The sequence below is a fragment of the Colobus angolensis genome, unplaced genomic scaffold (genome assembly GCF_000951035.1).
Source record: "Colobus angolensis palliatus isolate OR3802 unplaced genomic scaffold, Cang.pa_1.0 Scaffold52, whole genome shotgun sequence".
Lineage (NCBI taxonomy): Eukaryota > Metazoa > Chordata > Mammalia > Primates > Cercopithecidae > Colobus > Colobus angolensis.
Window position 1 is genome coordinate 3876042 of NW_012118710.1, and position 6978 is coordinate 3883019.

The following is a 6978-nucleotide window of genomic DNA, read 5'->3' on the forward strand; positions in this document are numbered from 1 at the left end:
CCTCCCAAGTAGCTGGGATTACAGGTGCCTGCCACCATACCTGGCAAATTTTTGTATTTTTAGTAGAGATGGGGTTTCACCATGTTGGCCAGGCTGGCCTTGAACTCCTGGCCTCAAGTGAGGGCAGCTTCAGCCTTCCAAAGTGCTGGGATTACAGGTATCAGCCACCGCGCCTAGCCCCAGTAATTTCCCTATTTCTCATTTTTACGAATGTAAGCTCTGAGCAGCTTTGGTCACATTAATACGCAGATGAGGCTGCGAGGACTTTTGTTATGACAATGTCCAGGGCTGAGGAGAGGCAAGAAAACTGGGACATAACCCAGAAAGGCTTACGGCTTCAAAAGGGATCCTGGAATGACTAAAAACACTTTTGCCAGGGAACCTGAGATCTGTTTTTCAGTAAGGCCGTATTTGGTAACATCATTCAATTACATTAAAGATCTTCCTTCAAAAATTATTCTGTGGGGAGGCTTTTTATGCGTGGGGTTGGGGTATAATGGGAACACTCTCTACTTTCCACCCAGTTGTGCTGTGATCCCAAAACTGCCCTACAAAATAAAGTTTTGCTTGTTTGTTTGTATTTGAGACAGTCTTACTCTGTCACCCAGGCTGGAGTGCAGTGGAAAGATCTCAGCTCACTGTAAACTCTGCTTCCCGCGTTCAAGCAATTCTCCTGCGTTGGCCTCCCAAGAAGCTGGGATTACAGGCACCCACCACCAAGCCTGGCTAATTTTTGTATTTTTGTAGAGAAGGGGTTTCACCATGTTGGCCAGGCTGGTCTTGAACTCCCTGCCCTCAGGTGATCCGCCTACCTCAGCCTCCCAAAGTGCTGGGATTACAGGCTTGAGCCACTGTGCCCGGCCAATAAAGTTTACTCTTTAAAAATATTCTAATGATTGATCTGTTTGTGGACAATTCAATTAGGTTTTTCTCCAAATTTTATGGATAGCAATGAATTGGGAACCGCTTCACCTGTGAAAGGATTTGTATCTCAGTTACAAAAGGCTTTCCTGTCTCAACACAAACACAGATATTTCTCATTGTCCCTTGTTTTGGCCCTGAAGATTTTTACGACCCCGGGCCACATCTTTCTTTCCTTTTTTAGAAGTGAGAGAGCGCTGTTGGGAAAGGAGAGGTGGGAAGACAGAAGCCAGTAGGAACTGGCATTCACTGCATCTCAGGGAGATCTAGACAGTGATTCCCTTAAAACTGTGCCCTCTGGGTACCCACTGTTTAAACATCCCTATAGAGGTGATTTAAGAACTGCCTTGGGCCGAGTGCGGTGTCTCAGGCCTGTAATCCCAGCACTTTGGAAGGCCAAGGTGGGCAGATCACCTGAGGTCAGGAGTTTGAGACCAGCATGGTCAACATGGTGAAACCCCATCTCTACTAAAAATACAAAATTAGCCAAGTGTGGTGGCACATGCCTGTAATCCCAGCTACTTGGGAGGCTGAGGCAGGAGAATCACCTGAACCCGAGAGCTGGAGGTTGCAGTGAGCCGAGATCGCGCCGACAAGAGCAACAAGAGCAGAACTCCGTCTCAAAAACAAAAAAGAACTGCCTCAAATGCACAGAATCCTCGTGTCAGATTTTTAGTCATTTGCTGTTTGTCTGAAATTCAGATTTAACTGGGTGTCCAGTATCTACCTGGGCATCCTGTGCAATCCAAGTCACTCTTTTGAAGAGATGAAAGAGATGAGAAAAACTGATACCTAAAAAGTGTGCAGGCCAGGCAAGGTGACTCACGCCTGTAATCCCAACATTTTGGGAAACTGAGACAGGTGGATTGCTTGAGCACAGGAGTTTGAAACCACCCTGAGCAACATGGTGAAAACCCGTCCCTACAAAAAATCAAAAAATTAGCCAGGCGTCGTGGCTCCCACCTGTAGTCCCAGCTACTCTGAGGCCTGAGGCAGGAGAATGGCATGAACCCGGGAGGCGGAGGTTGCAGTGAGCCAAGATCACACCACCACACTCCAGCCTGAGCGACAGAGTGAGACCCTGCCTCAAAAAATAAATAAATAAAAATAAAAAGGAGACAGTTCTTTTCCAAAGGTCTTTTCCTTTTCCCTCCACCCAATTCTCAAATGGGCGTACTGCTTTCTCGCCTCTCACAGGGTGCTCCATTTCTACCCCACCCCAATATCTTTTTTTCTTCCTTCTTACCCAAAGCAAAATATAAGCAGACAAAACAACAAAACTGCCAAAGCTCATGAAGGGAAGAAGGCTCCTGGAGGAAACTTGGGTGAGGTAAGGGGTTTGAGAGGTGCAGAGGACATCTCTGTCCTGTCATCCCAGAAACACAGGCTAAAAAAAAAAGGAGGGAGAGCAGCAGTTTCTTTACAGCAGAAACTACATTTATGTAAAATGTGTAAATATTCTCCTTTACAGTCTACCCTGTAGACACATAATAAAAGTATTCCAAGTCCAACTACATGTCTGAGAGTCCTTGGTGCTCTCCTGACCTGTTTCATTGGAATGATACTAACCAAGCCTTCTGGTTTTTTCTTCCCCCTTCAGTTCCCATTCACGGCTGCTGCCCTCTCTCACCCCCTCTCATCTCCCAAGCACCAAAAATAATTTGAATTTCAAGCCTTTTTTTGGCCTTCCTGTGGGTGTGGGAGGACCTCCTTTGGGAATTGTTCTGGTTCTAGTTGGCTCCATCTGTAATTTGGCAAAATGTCTGCACCCTACCCCCACCTTTTCTTCTTAATATAAGGGGAGTTCGGATCCCCACCTCAAAATATATAGTTCTTAGGATAACCAAAGTGACAAGATCCCTCCCAGGGATCCCCCCCCAATCCTCCCTCCTCCGTCCCAAAGGGATCCCCTGAGGGTCTGCAGCCTCCACTTACCCCACCGCTGGTTTTGGAAGAATGACTCTCTCTGAACAACAAAGCAGCTCCTCCCTAGCCAGGGGAAGTTACCTCCAGCAACAGCTTTAAAAGGCAAGGTGATTGCAAGAAAGAGGACGGCGAGATCTGTGCTCTTCGGTTCACGGTAGCCAAGGCAAGTTCCTGTTTCAAAGACAGTTTTAACAACTTACCAAGTTCAGAGACTCTGAGTCTCTCTCTCTCTCTCTCTCTCTCTCTCTCTCTCTCTCTCTCTCTCTCTCTCTCTCTCCCCCCCCCCCCCCCCCCCCCCCCTCTCTCTCTCTCTCTCCTCTCTCCCTCTCCCTCTCTCCTCCACCCCACCCCTTTGTGTGTGTGTGTGTGTGTGTGTGTATTATTTTCCTTCTCACTAACTCACCCACATGATCCCTCCCATGGTCCTCCGGGTGACACGTGATTTTCCTTTCTGAAAAAGCCTGTTGCCCAAGCTAGCCTCAAACTCCTGGGAGTTTGCAATCCTCCCTCCTGGGCTGCCCAAAGTGATGAGATTACAGGTGGCAGCCACTTTGGCTGTTGAAATGCATCTTTATTAAAAGTTAAAATATAACCAGGATCTGTAGATGTAACCACCCTACCCTCAATCACCCTGGACACCTGCCTCCGATCTATTTCCACCCCATCTCAGCCCTTCCTTAGCTAGCATCTGTAGACTCTGGTAAATGTTTATTATTGACAAGAAAAAGGAAAGGGAAAAAAATGAGAACAAGAAAAAGGACCGCACACTTACGAGTTTTCTGTGGTTTGGGGCAGTTTTGTTTTTTAGGTTTTAAAGGTTTCTCTTTGAAAAGATAGTATCACAGAACATACAGAACTGCTCTGAAAATGCAACTTCATTTGCAAAACATTGCATCAAAATATTACACGGTCATGGAATCTAATGAACTAAACATGCATTCATGAAACTTAAAAAATACTGAGCAATGCATTGAAAAAAGCATGGTAAAAAAAAAAGACAACTCAAGTTAAATAAAAATTACAAAGGTTCTGAACCAATTAATGGCTGGTAACAATGTCATTCAAAAATGCCTTTAGGTTTCAATAAAATCCACCATTTATTTCTGCATGCCTAGTTCTTGAAAAAACTGTTTGAAGCTGTGAGGTAGATAGTGGCCAGGAATTATCATGCTGAGTTAATTTTACACCTGAAAGATACAAGTTTGCCATACTTAAAGCTCTTGTTAGGCCAGGCACAGTGGCTCACTTCCAACACTTTTGGGAGGCCAAGGCGGGTGGATCACCTGAGCTCAGGAATTCCAGACCAGCCTGGCCAACATGATGAAACCCCGTCTCTACTAAAAATACAAAAAGTTAGCTGGGCATGATGGTGGGTGCCTGTAATCCCAGCTACTTGGGAGGCTGAGGCAGGAGAATCACTTGAACCCAGGGGGCAGACGTTGCAGTGAGCCAAGATCGCACCATTGCACTCAGCCTGGGCAACAAGAGCGAAACTCCGTTTCAAAACAAAAAAAGAAAAAAAAAGTTCTTGTTGATGCTGGCATGAGTTGCTTTTCAGTAAAAGACAATACTTAACTAGTAAGAACGGCATGAGGTAGGATATGTAACAATTTCACCATTCATATACTCACTTTCTGTTTCCTGGTTATATTTTGATTTTTAATGAAGATGCATTTCAACAGCCAGGCAAGGTAGCTCACACTTGTAATCCCACTGCTTTGGGCAGCCTAGAAAGGAGGATCGCTTGAGCCCAGGAGTTTGAGGCCAACCTGGGCACTGTAGCAACACTCCCACTCTACAGAAAATTTTAAAAGTTTATCAGGCATGATTCCACACCTGTAGTCCCATCTACTTGGGAGAGTGAGGTAGAGGATCACTTGGGCTCAGGAGTTGGAGGCTGCAGTGAGCTATGACTGCACCACTGCATTCCAGCCTGGGTGACACAGTGAGACCCTGTCTTTGAAAAAAGGAAAAAAAAAGGCATTTCCAAGACCTCCATAGGAAGCAGAATTTTTGGTGCCCTGGGACAGATTCAGTTCAAGCTTTTCATGACTTTGTTTCTCCTTGCCCTTTTCTTGATGAAGGCAGTGCTCACAAAATTGGTTTTATTTTTTTTCTTTGTTTTTTGTTTGTTTGTTTGCTTGCTTGTTTTTTGAGACAGAGTCTCACTCTGTTGCCCAGGCTGGAATGCAGTGGCGTGATCTCAGCTCACTGCAACCTCCGCCTCCCAGGTTCAAACGATTCTCCTGTCTCAGCCTCCCGAGTAGCTGGCATTACAGGCACCCGCTACCACGCCCAGCTTATTTTCATATTTTTAATAGAGATGGGGTTTCGCCATGTTAGCCAGGCTGTTCCCAAACTCCTGACCTCAAGTGATCCGCCCGCCTGGGCCTCTGAAAGTGCTGAGATTACAGGTGTGAGCCACCGCACCCAGCCCATTTACTTATTTTAAAAAATAATAATAATAATCAGGCTGCTGTGGTACCAATTGTTATATTCTTTGGAAAAGCAGTTTTCAAGAGCCTTAAAATATTTTTATCATTTGGCCCAGTGATTACCACTCTGGAAATCTATCCAAAGAAAATGATCTAAAATTGCAAGTGAGAAAAAATTGAACATAATGTGTTATGGGACTGAATTATGCCTCTGCGTAACCCCTAATTCACATGTTAAAACCCTAACCCCAGTAACTCAAAATTGACTGTATTTGGAAGTAGGGCCTTTATAGAGATGATGAAGTTAAACAGAGTCTATTAAAATGGAGCAGTGTTTACATAAGAAGAGGAAATTTGAACACTCAAAGGAACACCAGGGATGCCCAAATACAGAGGAAAGACAGTGCAGACACAGGGAGAAGGTGGCCAATGGCAAGCCCAGGAGAGGAGCCTGGGCAGAAACCAACCCTGCTCCCACCCTGATCTTGGATTTCCAGCCTCCAGACAGTGAGAAAAAAAAAAATTCTGTTGCCTAAGCCACCTAGGTCTATTGTACTTTGTTATGGTGGCCCTAGCAAACTAATAGATGATTTTTAAAATAATTATATATATTTAAAATAGAGAACAATTAGAAATGTCCTAAATGTTCAACAGTTGGGAAAAGAGTATCATACAGTCATCAAAATGCTGAGGCTGTATGGAAAAAGCTGCTTACAAGATAATGTTTAGCCAAAAAAAGCTAGATGCCAGGCACAGTGCCTCTCACTTGCAGTCCCATCTACTTGGGAGGCTGAAGGAAGAGGATCACTTGATACAGGACTTTGAGACCAGCCTGGACAACATAGCAAGATCCCATCTCTAAAATAGAAAACATCATATGTACCCCATAAATATGTATAACTATGATGTACCATAATAATTAATAAAAATAAAATAATTTTGAAAAATTATATGTTGTCATCTGGGTTATTTTTAAAAAGCAAGACACATTTTATTTTATTTTATTATTATTTTTTGAGATAGCGTCTTGCTTTGTTGCCCAGGCTGAAGTGCAGTGGCACGATCTCGGCTCACTGCAACCTCCACCTCCCAGGTTCAAGCCACTCTCCTGCCTTAGTCTCCTCTCGAGTAGCTGGGATTACAGGCACCCACAACCACACCTGGCTAATTTTTGTATTTTTTAGTAGAGGTGGGGTTCCACTGTGTTGGCCAGGCTGGTCTCAAACTCCTGAACTCAAAAGATCCACTCGGCCTCCCAAAGTGCTGAGATTACAGGCATGAGCCACCATGCGTGGCCACAAGATATATTTTATATACACACACACATACATGTGATTTTGACTATGGTTTATAAAGCCTGTGGTCAGTGGAAAAAACTAGGAGGAAAAAAAGCCCATTGTAGTATTGTTTTAGAAGATGATTATTATTATTTATATTCTCCTTTCTCTATTAAAGAGTTGTTATTTGAAATACAACTTATTTAAATAAGCAAGTAAAATAGGGCACTCCATAAGTGGACCTGTATGAATGTACTCTCACAGAGAGTAGACTTCTGAAAGGAAACAGTATTGTTTGGACTGAGGATGTGGTTCTTGGTCTCAAGCGTACCAACTGTATTGATAACATTCCTACCCACATATCCCCATGTTCAGTGCAGCAGGTTAAAAGATGTTCTGCACATCATGCCTTCTTTTTA